At 43.4% G+C, this 15139-nt stretch overlaps 1 pseudogene; it reads right to left on the reverse strand.

Moving 5' to 3' along the window:
• Positions 1-1279: 1279 nt before the first annotated feature.
• LOC113834549 lies at positions 1280-1399 on the reverse strand (annotated as a pseudogene).
• Positions 1400-15139: the final 13740 nt, after the last annotated feature.

A 15139-nucleotide genomic window follows, 5' to 3' on the forward strand; every position in this document is an offset into this window, starting at 1 on the left:
TGGCAGGATTTCTCTGGGGTCTGTGTGGAACCAGTTTTTCCTGATGTTCCGTCAGGGGACATTTATGCAGCTCCTATATATTGAATGCCCTGCAGTGGACCATAGTGTGTGAATGTCTCCGGGGATAATGCTGGATCACCTTGAATTCCCTTTGGATTTTGAGGACCCTCAATACCATTTTCCAGAAATGGCTGCAGCAGTTATATCCTCCCCAGCAGTGCACAGAGTTCGTTTTCTCTGGATCCTTGCTGACATGTACTGGCATTACTGTCTTTTGTATATCTGGGATTTTGTTTCTTTGGATTGTGTTTTATTTTGTTTTTCAGTGTTGAGGACTGAACCCAGAGCCTCTCACATATGTGGGAAATACCCTACTACCACCAAGCTATATTTAAGCCCTTCTTTTACTTTTACTGGAGACAAAGTATAAGATTGCTCAGTCTGGCCTTGAACTGACTTTGCAGCCTAGCCTGGCGTTTAGATTTCATTCTGGTCAAGCCTCCTGTCACTGAGTTATAGCGGCTAACAGTGGATCTTCCTGCCTCAGCTCCCCTGGGTTGCAGGCCCAGACCATCCAGCTGGTCTTCTGTGTATTTGCTATTAGAAATCTTGACTCTGAAACAACTCACTGTGGTTATGATTTATATTTCCCTGTGAGTTAGTGACCTTTTAAAATACATATCTGAGCCGGGCTTTGGTGGCGCATGCCTTTAATCCCAGCACTCGGGAGGCAGAGGCACGCGGATCTCTCTGAGTTCGAAGCCAGCCCGATCTCCAGAGTGAGTGCCAGGATAGGCTCCAAAACTACACAGAGAAACCCCATCTCGAAAAACCAAAAGTAAATAAATAAAAAATAAAACAAATAAAAATAAGATACACATCTGTTTTCACCTGTGTCTCTTCTTTGGAGAAACATCTGTTTGAGTTCCTTGCCCTTAAGTTGGGTTGAATTGCTGGTGACAAGCAGGGATTCCTTCTCAATGCTGTGTCTGTGTTAAGTTGTTTGGTGTCATGACATTTGCTTTGGTCTCATACATCGTCTTCCACCCTGTTGGCCATTCCTTTGATAGGGCAAGGTTTTGACATTTGGAGTAGTTGGTATAGTTTCACTTTTTTTTTTTTTTTTTTTAGTTTTACTTTTGTTTGTTTGTTTTGCCTGTGATTTTGGTGTCATGTCTAAGAAAACATGGGGAAGGGAAGGCCAGTCTTAAAGAGCTTTGCTTGGAAATAAAGAGACCTTAATCCAATATCTGGCGCCCAACGATAAACGAACCTGAAAAGCCTACAGCACCCGGTATTCCCAGGCGGTCTCCCATTCAAGTACTAACCGGGACCGACCCTGCTTAGCTTCCGAGATCAGACGAGATCGGGCGCGTTCAGGGTGGTACCGACCGCCTGGGAATACCGGGTGCTATAGGCTTTTCAGGTTCGTTTATCGTTGGGCGCCAGATATTGGATTAAGGTCTCTTTATTTCCAAGCACAACCGGGTGAAACACAGGCCAGAGCTAGGTTAAGAACCCAGCCAGCGCAGCCAGAACAAAGAGAGAGAGCGCGGTCCCCACGTGCAGTCCTTTAAGAAGCCCCCTTTACGTCATGCCGGCTTTCCTTCACCCCGCCCTTATGGGCGAGTCCCCAGGTCCACCTGGTACCTGCCCCAGGACTATTGGGCGGGGCTAGGGTTACTCCCTACAGAGCTTTCTCCCAGTGCACTCTAGATTGTTTATACTTTTAGGCCTTTCACTTAAAACTTTAACTTATTTTCATAGCATGTAAGATAATGATGCAATTTCATTTTAGAAAGACAAGACCTGTCTTCTCTCAACTGGGTCCTCTCTGCTGCCTTTTTTTTTTTTAAGTTTTTTTTAAAGGTTTGTTTATTTATTTATCTTATTTTATTTTATGTTTTGTTTTATGAGACAGGGTTTCTCTGTGTAACACATACTGTACTGGAATCTACTCTGCAGACCAGACTGACCTCAAATTCAAGAGATCTGTCTCCTGAGTGCTGAGATTTGAGATGTGTGCCATCATGCTCAGTCTTTTGATTTATTTGTATGAAAGTGTGTGTGTGTGTGTGTGTGTGTGTGTGTGTGTGTGTGTGTGTGTGTTTGCATGTACTCTCACACATGAGTTCAGGTGCCCACAGAGGCCAGAAGAGGATGCCATTTGGGTTATGTGCCAGGAATTGTATTCTAATCTTTTGGAGGAGATGAACAGCAAGTAGGGCTTGGTTGAAAAACCTTAATTTGCTCTCCACTCAGAAATACCCTGATTCAGGGTCTTACTATGCATCCCTCTGTGGTCTGGGACTCATTTTGTAGGTCAGGTTGCTCTTGAATTTGTAAAGACCCTGCTGCTGCCTCTCCTGTGCTGGGATTAAAGGCGTGCATTATTGTATCTGACTTTAGGAGCAGAGTCTCTGGAGAAAGTGGATCACTGAGGGTGAGTACATCCCACCCACCTCTGTTCACACTCTGTTTCTTCAGTAAGAATGCAATGTGACCATCCAAACACCATGCCTTCCTTGCCTTTGGCTGTGGTTTCTCTGCCACAATGCATGCTTTTTGAACTATAGGCTAAACTCTTTCTTCTTCAACTTCTTTTATCAAAGTATTTTGTTGTCACAACAAGAAAGGAACTAAGGCATTACTTTTTACTTTTTCCAGAATGAAAACATATTGGAATCACACAGTATGTAAATCAGATTTCTATACTTCGCTTTATAATATGCTTTGAGGCCCATCTCAAGGTGTTTGCCCCATGCTTTTCCAGGCCCAACCGACCACTTCTTCTACTCATTTCATGATAACACATTTATTTTCCATGGGTACATGGCAGCATTTGTAGCACTGAGCTGGGCCAGGGTGAATAAAGTAGCTGTGAAACTCATGGAAAGGTTTTTATGTGACTATATGTGAGTTGTCTGGGTAAATATAAACTTAAGATTTTGAAAGAAAATTTATTCTGGTTTTCTTGAATGTCTAATACTCAAAGTATTGTATATCTATTTTTCTTAATTCTTATAATCACCTGTCTAAAATTATTTTCAAAACACCAGGACTTGGATTTTGCCATTTATCACCTGTGTGGCAATGGATAGTTTAGCTGGTTACCTTAGACCTGAGATCAAAATAACAACCCCCACTCAGTTCAAGTGGTTAAGGGGCATGGAGACAACAGTATCTGTGGCAGTGCTCTACAGAAAGAGACTTCTACCTGTCTTCTAAGTACTCACAGGCATCTCTAAGAAATTCAACATTTCATTGTGTTAGTGATTTTTGTTGTTGTGACAAAATATTTGAAAGGAGCAGTTTAAGGACAGAAGGCTTTCCTTGGCTTATGTGTCATGTGATAAACTCTGTCATTGTGGGGAACATATGGTGGCAGGAACATAAGGTGGCTGGTCACATTGAGTCCATAGTCAGGACAGAGAGAAAGGGGAATGCTGATACTCAGCTTGCATTCTCTTTTTTCTCCAGTCTAGGGACCTAGAAGATACGATGGTGCTACAGTTAGGATATGTCATCCCACTCCAGTTAACCTAATCTAGAAACTCCCTTACAGACATGCCTAGAGGTTTATCCCCTAAGGGGTTCTAGATTCTGTCACATTGATAATACAGACAATCCCACTTTATTTTCAGTGAGTAGAAGCCTGTTCTGTAAGATAAGCTTGAATTTGTACTGCCCAAGAGACAAATCTAAGGCCTGAGGCTTGTTTGTAAGGATGTCATTGTGTGCTCCTTGGGTGACCCACGTGTCACCAAACCCTGTCTCTACCCTGCTTTAAACATGGTGCCTCTGAATGAAGAAGCAGGCTTCTGTGAAGCAAGGGCATTCTTAGCACTGGAGTTTTCTACCACTTGAACTGAGTGGGCATTGCTATCTTGATCTCATGTCTAAGGTAACCAGCTAAACTATCCATTGCCATACAGGTGATAAATGGCAAAATCCAAACACTGGTGATTTGAAAATAATTTTGGACAGGTAATTGTAAGAATAAAAGAAAGTAGATGCACAATACTTTTCAGTATTAGACATTCAAGAAAACCAGAATAACCATTTTTATTCAAAATGTTAAGTTTATATTTACTATCGTGTAAGGCACTGAGTTCAGACTTGGCTGTCTTGCCTGACCATGGAGATTGTACACCTGGGAGAAGCCAGGAAGTGGTTCAGTTTCTAAAAAGAAGACGTAGTGTAAGATGGGAAGCAATGTTTAACATTAACCCTACCTCCTTTCTTTTTTTTTTTTTCCATGCTGGTGTCTCTGTATTTTGCACACCTAGGAAAACATGGGGAAATGAAAGAGGAGAACATTAATTCCCCTTATGTCTATTTGGAGATCATTGTGTAGAAAGAGACATGGTTCTGGCAAGTACCTCAATCAAAAAAGCTTCCCAAATAATTTTCTCTCAACTTAGCTTTTGGCTCTGTCATCTGTGCTTCCCCAAACTGCTCAGTGTGATGTTGCATGACAGGAGTATTCCTGAGTATCTTCAGGCTCCGTCTCCTGGAGGGCAGCTCCATGTCTCACACCACAGTTTCCGCTAACATATGAGGCAATGTTGGGGACAGAGCAGAAGTGTGACAAGGAACTGGATGAAACTGGGTTTCTATCACAGTATTTTGACTCTAGTCAAGCTATGCTCTTCCTCCTGACACTGTCTCTCTGAAGGCCTCACTTGCTTGATCAACAAGGAGGGCTCAGCAAATATTTACCTAATTGCATACTTTTCCAGTTACCTGGCTAGCCAGGGGTACTTCTCTCAACTCTTGTAGTTTTCAGTGGTCACCTGTGTATGGGCACCACAAATGTCACATGTCCTTGACATTTCACATATGCCTAAGTAGGAAGACAGAGCCCTGTGTGCATTTCCACATGGTCTCTACCTTCTCCTTCAGGACCCATTGTGTTGACTCTCAAACAGATAGAACATGGTAACACCTATCCTTCCTTTGACATTCTTGTGTCTTTGACCAGAAGACCCCAGAGGGGGCAACATCAAGACCTCATAACCCTCCTTTCTTTAGTCTTATATGCTGTGAAACATGTTTAATAATGTGTGCTTTGGAAGCAGTGGCTCATGAGAGATGGAGGTTTAGAGAAATCACGAAGCCAAAGCTGCTCTATTCTGAGCCCCCTTGGCAGTTTGCCTCTATATACACTGGTAACCGTGCTGGGAACACCTGTGGACAGACACCCAGGCCAGGAAAAGGCAGATCTGGGCAGTTGTCTTCTAATAAGGTCAAAGGCGCAGTGTATTATGCAACTCTGCAGGCGGCTGGGCTCATTAGAGCGGGAGTGGGTTGTGGGTTGTGCGGAAGATTCGGATGCAGGGTTTCATTTGGGGTCTGTGCCTTGTAGGTGTCCTGGATTTTCTTCACAGAGCATGAAGTGGGGGGGAGGTGTGGGGGGGAACCAGGGACACTGAAGGAGCATCTGGGAGTCCCACAGGGGCCCTTCACCCTTTGTATCTGAGGTTTTCTTTCACTGGTGTTCACTAAAGCTGGAAGCCCAGCAAACTGTGGAGACCTTCTTGCTGTTTGCGGGGGACACCTCACCTTGTTTCCCTTCGCCAAACACTACTGGGGGCTGGGGGCTGTGTTTTGGTGCACCTCAAGAGGGCCCTGACAGGCTGACAGGCCTCATTGTCATTTGCATGCACAGCACTAGGCAAGGGCAAGTGACTGAGAGATTGATTGATTTGTTTTGCTGAGGCTCCTTTGTGGTCTTTTGGGTGGATTTCTGGCCCCACCTCTCAGCCTCAAAGCCCTCGCTTTGCCTGCTGTTGCTTTTTTATTTGGGGGGTAATGAAAATTTGTTATAAGCCTTCCTTTTCATCTGTACGTGGCAGGCTGTCACAGCAAAACGAGCCATTCGGCAGTCTTGCTCCTGTCCAAATGGCTAAATGTTTTTTTTCCAATCGCTTCCCTAATGGGCCGAGATAATGGGAGCGGCATGCTCTCTGCCTACGCAGGAGATGCCAGCGCATTTGTCCAGCACACATGTGTGGTGGGCACCCGGCCCCTCTGTCCACAGAGGGGCCAGCGCCGGCCGAGTGTCTGCTTGTGCACCTGCCCCTTGCCCTTGAGGCCACCAGAGGCTCAGCACCCAGCAAAAGTAGTCCTAGCTCACCAGGAGATCCTGAAAGATGAGGACCTGTAGAGGATGGTAGGTGATCCAGGCCAGAGTCCCAAACCCCAGTCAACTAATAGCCAAGGGCAGGCGGGCTTTTTATGGGCTCCAGTTGCTCTGTGCAGAGGGCGGGCTCTGGCACTCCCCATGGCCGCCTGTTCTGTGGTGTTGGACACTCAACTGTGGCTGACCCGCAGCTTTACGAGCCTAAGTGCTTACCCAGGAACAGAAGTGAGGAGGTTGTGTGTGATAAGAAAATAATTTGCCAAAAGTGCAACAATAAAGAGGGCCTGGTGGGATCTCTTACGGTATGAATAGCCCTGAGCAGCTGCAGATCTTGCTCGCTCTCTGCTTTCAGTGATTTCATTTTCAGAACAACTAAAAGCTGGATGCCTTGTATGAGCCTGGTGCATCTTGCTTCAGTTTCCAATCCAGCGTCCCTTTCTCTTTCTGGGAATCTTAACATCCGTGCAGCCTGGACAGAATGTTCCTTGGCATTGTGGCTTCAGCTGGTCTGTTCCTTGGCCCACTGACAACTGCTCTGCTTGGCTCCAATGCTACCCTTCCCCCGGAATGATCCCTTGAATGCAGAGTGCTCCCGCCAGCCCCTCTGTGGCTTGGGAACAGGTGTTCCTATTGCTGAATTCTGGAGGCAAGGAACTCTTCTCTGAAACCTGGAGAGCCTTGACAGTTTCTACATTGATAGGGGACACGTGTTGGACTTGAATGAATACACCCTTACTTCTTTAAATGCTGTAGTTCATCTTGAATCTTGAAGGTGCCATCTTTCCTTGGCTCATTACGAGGAGCATTTATGTTTATGAAACACACTGAACCAACAGAGGGGTCTCTGATCTAGGCAGTGTCTCAAATGGCAAAGGGCATTTGTTAGCCATTAGTTTGTGATTCTATCGCTCAGTGCATGTAGGACCAAAATGCCTGTTTCTTCTGCAAAGTAGATATAGATGAGTCCTCAGATCAATGGATTGTGGGTACTGACATCATCTACATGAGAATGTAAATACAGAACAGCTACTATTACTTGGCACCTACTCACATGTGACACTCCATATGGGTTAGGTATGACAAGGGGCACCGTATCCTTCCTGAGCCTTGTCAGTCTGGTTGGGAGTATGTGTTTAACATAGAGAACTAGCAAGATAAAGTTACATGATGGACAAGGAAAGTGCTATATGACTGACAAATGGTAGGTGACAATGCTATCACCAAGTCTCACTGAGGACAGACTTTTCAAATTTACTGCATGATTGGGCTCACCTGGAACACCATGAGAACAACTGCAGGATTGCTGCCCTGAGGTTCTGATGGTTCCATCTATGTCTGAGCTTGGGAACCAGAACAAAAGTCTGTATAGTAATGAAAATACTCCATATGTGGCATGTATGTAAAACAGCACTATCCCAAGAAAGTACAAAATGAGTCATGTGTGTAACTTAACATTTGTTGACAACCTACTTTTAAAAATAAAACAAAACAGGTAAATTAATATTGACAATATGTTTTATTTCACTAAGTGTATTGAATATGCCATGATTTCCATATGTAATGCATACAAAAATGCATAAGCTATTCTTCATTTCAATTTCAAATCAAGTCTTCAAACTCTGGTATAGTTTTTAGTTTTATAGTGCATCTCAATTTGGACCCTAAAAATCTCATAAGAAATGTTTGTTCTCCCCTGCTTCAAATGATATGACAGACTTTGAAGATCTCCCAGGGAAAGCCTTACCCTCCCTGAGGAGCAGAAAGGGGATGGGATGGGGGGTTGGTGGAAAGCAGGGGAGGAGGGGAGGGAAAGGGAACTGGGATTGACATGTAAAACAAGCTTGTTTCTAATTTAAATAAAAAAGTTTGTTCTCCATTTAAATATCATAAAATTCATAATTGAAAAAAGTAGATTGAAGTCCTAATTATTCCAGATACATCTAAAAGTTTTCCACTGACTGCATTATCAGTGTTAAATTAAATTTAAACTACAATTGGAAACCAATTCTCTAGTCTCACCAGCCAAATTGCAAGTACTCTGTAGCCACGGGTGGCAGGTAACTGCCATATGGGACAGTACAGATCTCTACACTCAGTATTTAGGCAACATCCTCTCTGTTTCAGTGTGTCAACATTTTTGAGTACAGGAAGACATATGAAGGAAGGAGAATGATCAGAGAATAGAAGTGTTCAGCTGAGGCAGTAATTTTATTTTGGGGACAGAGAAGATGACAGTGAAGGGCAAGAACTCAATCTTTAGGAAGGTACCCTTATGAAGCAAATTCAGACTTTATTTACTGGCCAAGAGGAGTGTAAAGAATGGCAGATGAGCACTGTGGTGACCAGTGGTGGTCAAGCACTGTGGTGACCAATGGTGGTTGAGCATTGAGGTGAACTAAATAAAGCCCTATTGTAACATAATTTGACTAGATTGTTGGACTAGGTGAGACGTTAAAGGAGCCAATGAGGGCAGGAATCCATTGGTGTTGTTAGTCATAGAAGTGAATTAAGAGGAAAAATACAATAATGTCAAAATGGGACATCTCTGGTGTGAAGAAGTAAAAAGTTCAAAGTACTTTTGAAGTTGTTTATTTTTTAAGTAAATGGATTGACTGAGTGATGGGAATAAGGAAATCTGATTCTGGAGAGAAGATGAACTCAGTTTTGATTAGAATGTTTGGAATTGACATTAATCTTTCAAATAAACACCTTCATACTGTAATCAACTTGTGTGTGACATGGGATGGACAGTGAAAAGCAGAGGGAGGGATAAGGCATACACCTTGGAAAATGTCAGGGATACAGACTTAGAACATAGGAAGGAGTCATCTGTATTGGTGCATAGAGATCCATGTGTTCACTGCCATGAAAACTCTTGGGAGCAATGAGTTCTTACAAGAAGGCAGAAGCCAACCATAGTGAATGAGACATGGAGGCCACAGGCAGTGAGGTCTGAGACTGGAAGCATAGGATACCAATACATATATGGAGCAATCAATGTCCACACGTGATGGGGAGTGGATTGTATTGCCAGACATTAGTGTATGAAAAGATGAAGAAAATAGTGCTGACTTAGGAGCTGGTTCAATTGGCTGATTTCCTTTCCCTATGACCAAATGTCTGACAAGCAGCAACTTAAAGGACTGGTTTAGTTTGAATCATGTCTGAAGGGTTAGCTGATCATAGCGGGAAGGTTTGGGGCAGCATCCTGAGGCCATTGCCTCACATCTGGAGATTGGGTTACAGAAATGGGACAGGAAGTGGATACAGGCTGTAAGCTTCAAGGCCCATCTCCCCAGTAAGCCCCACCAGCCTGTGGGGACACATCACATTCGAGTCATGACAGTAGGTTACTAGGAAATAGCAGATATGACATCTGTATTTGATGGGCCATGGCATCTATGCTTTATCCAAAGCCATGAAGGTGATGGCAGAATATCAGGTAGAGAGAGTATAGTGTGTAGGAGCAGACAACCCATTTGGTGGTCTCAGTTAACTTACATTACTGACTTTGTCTCTGCATGGTATAGCTGCTTCCTCGAATTTTTCAGAGTCTCATACAACCTGCCAAAGCCCCAGGGAGCTTTTATAATCTACTTTCTCTATTGTAAGACTTATCTTTATCATTCAGAAAAGTGTCTTCTATTTATAAGATTCTTAAAATAAGACTATAATGCTTCTTGTCTTGTGATACACTGTCTTTCTTTTGATAAAACGTTATAGTTTCTATTGCACTTGTTGCCCCAGAATCTCACAGAGAGGTGAGCAAGAGACAGACTATCCCTTTTTTTTTTCACAGAGCTATTTGTACAGTGGATGGAAATACAGATGCAATATAAGGTCAGATCTTAAGAAGTAAGGTTTTCAGGCTGTCACCCAGCTTCATTCAGGTGACAGGGAATCTTGGTTCTGGGGACACAGAGAGTGGAAGGGCAGAGGTGGGGAGGATTAGACAGAGCAGGAAACTCATGCGAATGTGTGCAAGGAGGGGGCTGAGGGAACACAAAGGAGCAAAATGAAGAAAGACAGGAAGTTTCCTTCATCCCCAATGGGCATGGTCATAGGTCAAGGAATGTGAATTCTAGGTGCAACAGGCAGCCACTGGCAGGCTTTCAGAGATGAAATGGCATGGCCCGATTGTATTTGAGAGACATGACGGTGTATATCATGTTAGCAGAGATGGGTACTGGGTAGCTAACCTAGAAGCCACTGGAGTGAACAGGGAGATGACATGATTGTTTGTGTTCTGGTGAGGTTTGGAGGATGGTGGCGCTGGAAGAGAAGAACAGAAGCAAGAGAAATATTGCAGGGGCTGGGTGATGTCTTAGTCAGTAAAGCGTTTGCTGTGTAAACATAATGACCTGAGTCCAAGCCCCAGAAGCTGCCTAAAAAGCCAGACAATGTAACTTGTACCTGTAATGTCAGCACTAGGCAGGTAGAAACAGGAATACACCTGTTTCTTACTAGCTAGGCAGTCTAGCTAATCTATGAGTTCTGGATGCAGCAAGAGACACTGTTGAAAAATTAAGGAAGGACAATGTTGATGTTGACTTCTGGCCTTTGCATACACTGCCACACACATACATGTGATACCCATGTGAACACACACACACACACACACACACACACACACACACACACACGCACGCACACGCACGCACGCACGCACGCATACACACACACACACACACACACACACACACACACACACACACACACACACACACGGCTTTACTTGAAAGAAGGTGAAGTGGTCGGACATGGGACACACTTGGAAGGAAGGTGACCAGGGTGGGGAGATGAGCTCTATAGAGAGAGACTATAAGGACGTCAGGGTATTTTACCTTGGCACATTGACTGATGGATGAATCTCAGGTCAGAAAGAGGAAAATCCCAGGAAAAGGGCTTCTACATCATGACCTTTGAACTGCTTTTAGCAGGAGGGACCCATAAACTCAGGATTCTTAAACTAAAGGTATAAACAATCAGTAACATCAATGATAACAAAATAACCCTAAGGTGCTACATATGTGGGAAATAATAAAGCCAAGGGTGGAGAGGTATAAAGGGGTTTATCACAGTGTTGTCACTAATCTCTCTAAATATCTGTAATATGCAGATTTTGATGAATCACTATATAGCGTTTCTTATAGACAATAATTAACACATGAGATGGAGAGTCTCATCTCAGTGCTTCTGAAGAAATGCCTGCCCAGAAGGCTGCTCGAGGTACTAGATGTCAGTTCTAGGTTTAACAGCAGCCTACTATGATTCCTTCAAAGTCTGGAGCACAACAGCTGTGATTTAATGACTTCACACACTGGATCCCAGACCATGTTGGAAAGGAGAAAATTAATAGCTAGGGAATTAAGTGGCTACAACCCGTGAGCATCCAGTCCTCATACATTTATTGATTTGGGACTCCAGTTTAGTGCTTGAGCTATCTTCATACGTCAACCTTTCCACCAAAGGGCATAGATTATGCTAGAGGGGAGGGTTCAGTTGCAGGGACTGGAGGTGAGCTCCAGAGACTTGGTTCCCCTCCACACTATGTGCAGACCCACAAGGAAACTCAGTTGCCATCTGCTCAGCACTTTAGCGTCATTGATGAAGGTTTTAGCACTAACAGAGGGCCTGCATGGTAGAGGGTTTACATAGCAGATGGATTTTATGCTACAAATCTGAAAGAAAAATGGCACCTTGTGACTTGTAACATCAAATGCATTCATGTAGTTCTTCCCAGATTGTTTGGCATCCCAAACAGACTTAAGAGTGGATGGGAGATGGAAGTGGATGTCACATTGCCTCCTGAAGGCAATAACTTTTCTTGGGTTGAACCAGAATGCTTCATGCCTTGTGTCCTTCCAATCAAACTGTTCATCTTTGTGAATAGTGTGACAGGTGAAAGTTCAGTGAATGACAACATTAAGGGGCGACAAGTAGAAATATATGTTCAAAAGAAAGACAGTGATCATAACAGAAGCAAAATAAATGCCAAAGATCTACTTCCTCTGAGATCCTCCTGCTTCTGCCTCCCTCCTGAGTGCTGGGATTGAAGGGGTACACCACCACCCAGCAATTATTTTTATTTTATGTGCATGGATGTTTTGCCTACCTGAATGTCTGTAAGCAGCATGTGATGTGGTGACCAAAGGCCAGAAGAGAGTGGAGTTACAGACAGTTGTTAGTTGTCATGTGGATTTTAGATCAAACTATGAAACCTGGTCCTCTAGAAGTGAAGTCAGTGCCTTTATCCACAGAGCCCTGCCTCTAGCCTAGCAATGCAATTTTGTGAGTGGCATTACAACAGTCTTCTAAGATCTCCATAACCATTGCAGTTACAATTGCCAGCTAGACAAGAGGTGTGTGTGAGTGTGAGTGTGTGTGTGCGTGTGCGCGCTGGAGCGTGTGTTTGCTTCTGCCCACACTCTCCCATATATGCACATGAAGAACCCAGAGGTTGATTGACTTTAAGTATTTTTCTGACTCATTCTCTACCTCCTGAAGCTCAGCATTTCAGTCAGGGCTAGCAAGTGAGGCCCCAGGATTCACTAGTTTCCCTGCCCGAGTGTTGAGGTTGCAGTGCTGCACCCTGGGCATTTATATGGAGGTCAGGGATCCAATTCAGGTCCACATGCACCACCAACAAGCACTTTACTCACTGGGCCATCTCCATAGCCCAAAAGATTTTGGAGAGCAGATTTCTGCCTTGTATTCCTAGCCATAATTTGTGCTGCTGTTCTAATGCGTGGGTGTCTATGAGATCCAGGAGTTCTGACAAAGACAGCTTGGATTTAATGGCTCTGAGTGGGGTAGACCCATCTCAGAAAGTGTGGCAGCTTATGAAAATTGCATCATTTGTAGCACATTGACCTCTTTACAATGACCCTTGTTGTCTGCCTATCAGAAACAGTTCTTATCTTCAGTGAATAAGTCTACAGGCAAAACACAAACAAACAAACCTGGAAGCATTTTTTAAGAACTCTAATAGTGGGTGACTTGAGAAAAAATTATAGTATATAGACATGATGAAATAATATGTGGCCGGTACCCGGATGGAAGCCTCCTGACGTCTGGGAACTGCACACAGGGGAACCTGTCCCAGCAGATCAGGCTATCCAGAGCCTGCCAGCATCCTAGTCCCACCTCCACCCGCAGGAGGAGTTAAGCTTGGGCCTGTTTCTGGCTAGCCTTCCAGTGCCCTGCTCAGAGCCTGCTGAGGCCTAGAGACTGCACCTTGGGAACCCTTTCTGGCACACCAGCCCATCCAGAGAGCCATCGGAATATTGGACCTGCTTGCACCCACAGGAAGAGAACATTGGACCCATACCCACGAGGAGAGGAAGAGACCCCACCTGCACCCACTGGAAGAAGGGGTGGGAAGATGGCAATATTCAACAACAAAAAACCAATATGACACCACCAGAGTCTAGGGACTCTACACCAGCAAGACCTAAATATCACAATGCAGATGAAGCAGAAGAGAATGACCTTAAAAACAACTTCACAAAAATGATAGAGGCCTTCAGAGAGGATATGAGAAAAATCCCTTAAAGAAATGGAAGAAAAAAACAAACCAAAAATTACAAGAAATCAACAAATCTCTTAAAGAAAGCAAGGAAAGCCAAGAAAAAAACAATCAAACAGATAAAGGAAACAATCCAAACAGTCCAAGACCTGAAAACCGAGATAGAGACAATAAAGAAAACCCAAACTGAGGGAATACTGGAAATAGAAAATCTGAGTAAATGATCAGGAACTACAGATGGAATAGAGAATTTCAGGCATTGAGAAATAGAAGAAATAGATTCATCGAACAAAGAAAATATTAAGTCTAAAAAATCCCTAACACAAAATATCCAGTAAATATGGGACACCATGAAGAGACCAAACCTAAGAATAATAGGTATAGAAGAAGGTGAAGAAACCCATCTCAAAGGTGCAGAAACATATTCAACAAAATCATAGAAGAAAACTTTCCCAACCTAAAGAAAGGCATGTCAATGAAAGTACAAGAAGTTTACAGAACACCAAATAGAGTGGACCAAAAACAAGGTCTCCTCACCACATAATAATCAAAACACCAAACATATAGAAGAAATAAAGAAAGAATATTAAGAAAAAGGCCAAGTAACATACAAAGGCAAACCTATCAGTATGACACCTGACTTGGAAACTGTGAAATCCAGAAGGTCCTGCATAGATATTCTTCCAACACTAAGAGACCACGGATGCCAGCCCAGACTACTTTACCCAGCAAAGCTTTCAGTCACTATAGATGGAGAAAACAAGATGTTCCATGACCATACCAGATTTAAACAATACATATCCACCAATCCAGCCCTACAGAAAGTTCTGGAAGGAAAACCGCAACCCAAGGAAGTTAACTACACCCACAACGACATAGGCAATAGATAATCCCACTTTACCAACAGCCAAAAGAAAAAAGGTGTGGAAATCCACCACCACCAACAAATCCAAAACCTACAAGAATGAACAATCAATGGACATTAATATCCCTCAATATTAATGGTCTTAACTTGCCTATAAAAAGACACAGGCTAACAGAATGGATATGAAGACAGAATACATCCTTCTGCTGCATACTAGAAACACACCTCAACTTCAAAGACAGATGGTACCTCAGAATTAAGGGTTGGGAAAAGATTTTCCAATCAAATGGACCCAAGAAACAAGAGGGTATAGCAATCCTACTATCTAACAAACTAGACTTTAAACTAAAATCAACCAAAAGAGATGAAGAAGGTTATTACATATTCATCACAGGAGAAATCCATCAAGATGAAGTCTCATTTCTGAACATCTATGCCCCAAATACAAAGGCATCCACATTCATAAAAACAAGCAAACAAACAGACAGACAAAAAACATTACTAAAACTCAAATCACACATAAAACCTCACACACTTATAATGGGAGATTTCAACACCCCACTCGCACCACTAGACAGGACCACCAGACAGAAACTTAACA

This window comes from Cricetulus griseus, chromosome 2 (assembly GCF_003668045.3).
Source record: "Cricetulus griseus strain 17A/GY chromosome 2, alternate assembly CriGri-PICRH-1.0, whole genome shotgun sequence".
NCBI classification, from domain to species: Eukaryota; Metazoa; Chordata; class Mammalia; order Rodentia; family Cricetidae; genus Cricetulus; species Cricetulus griseus.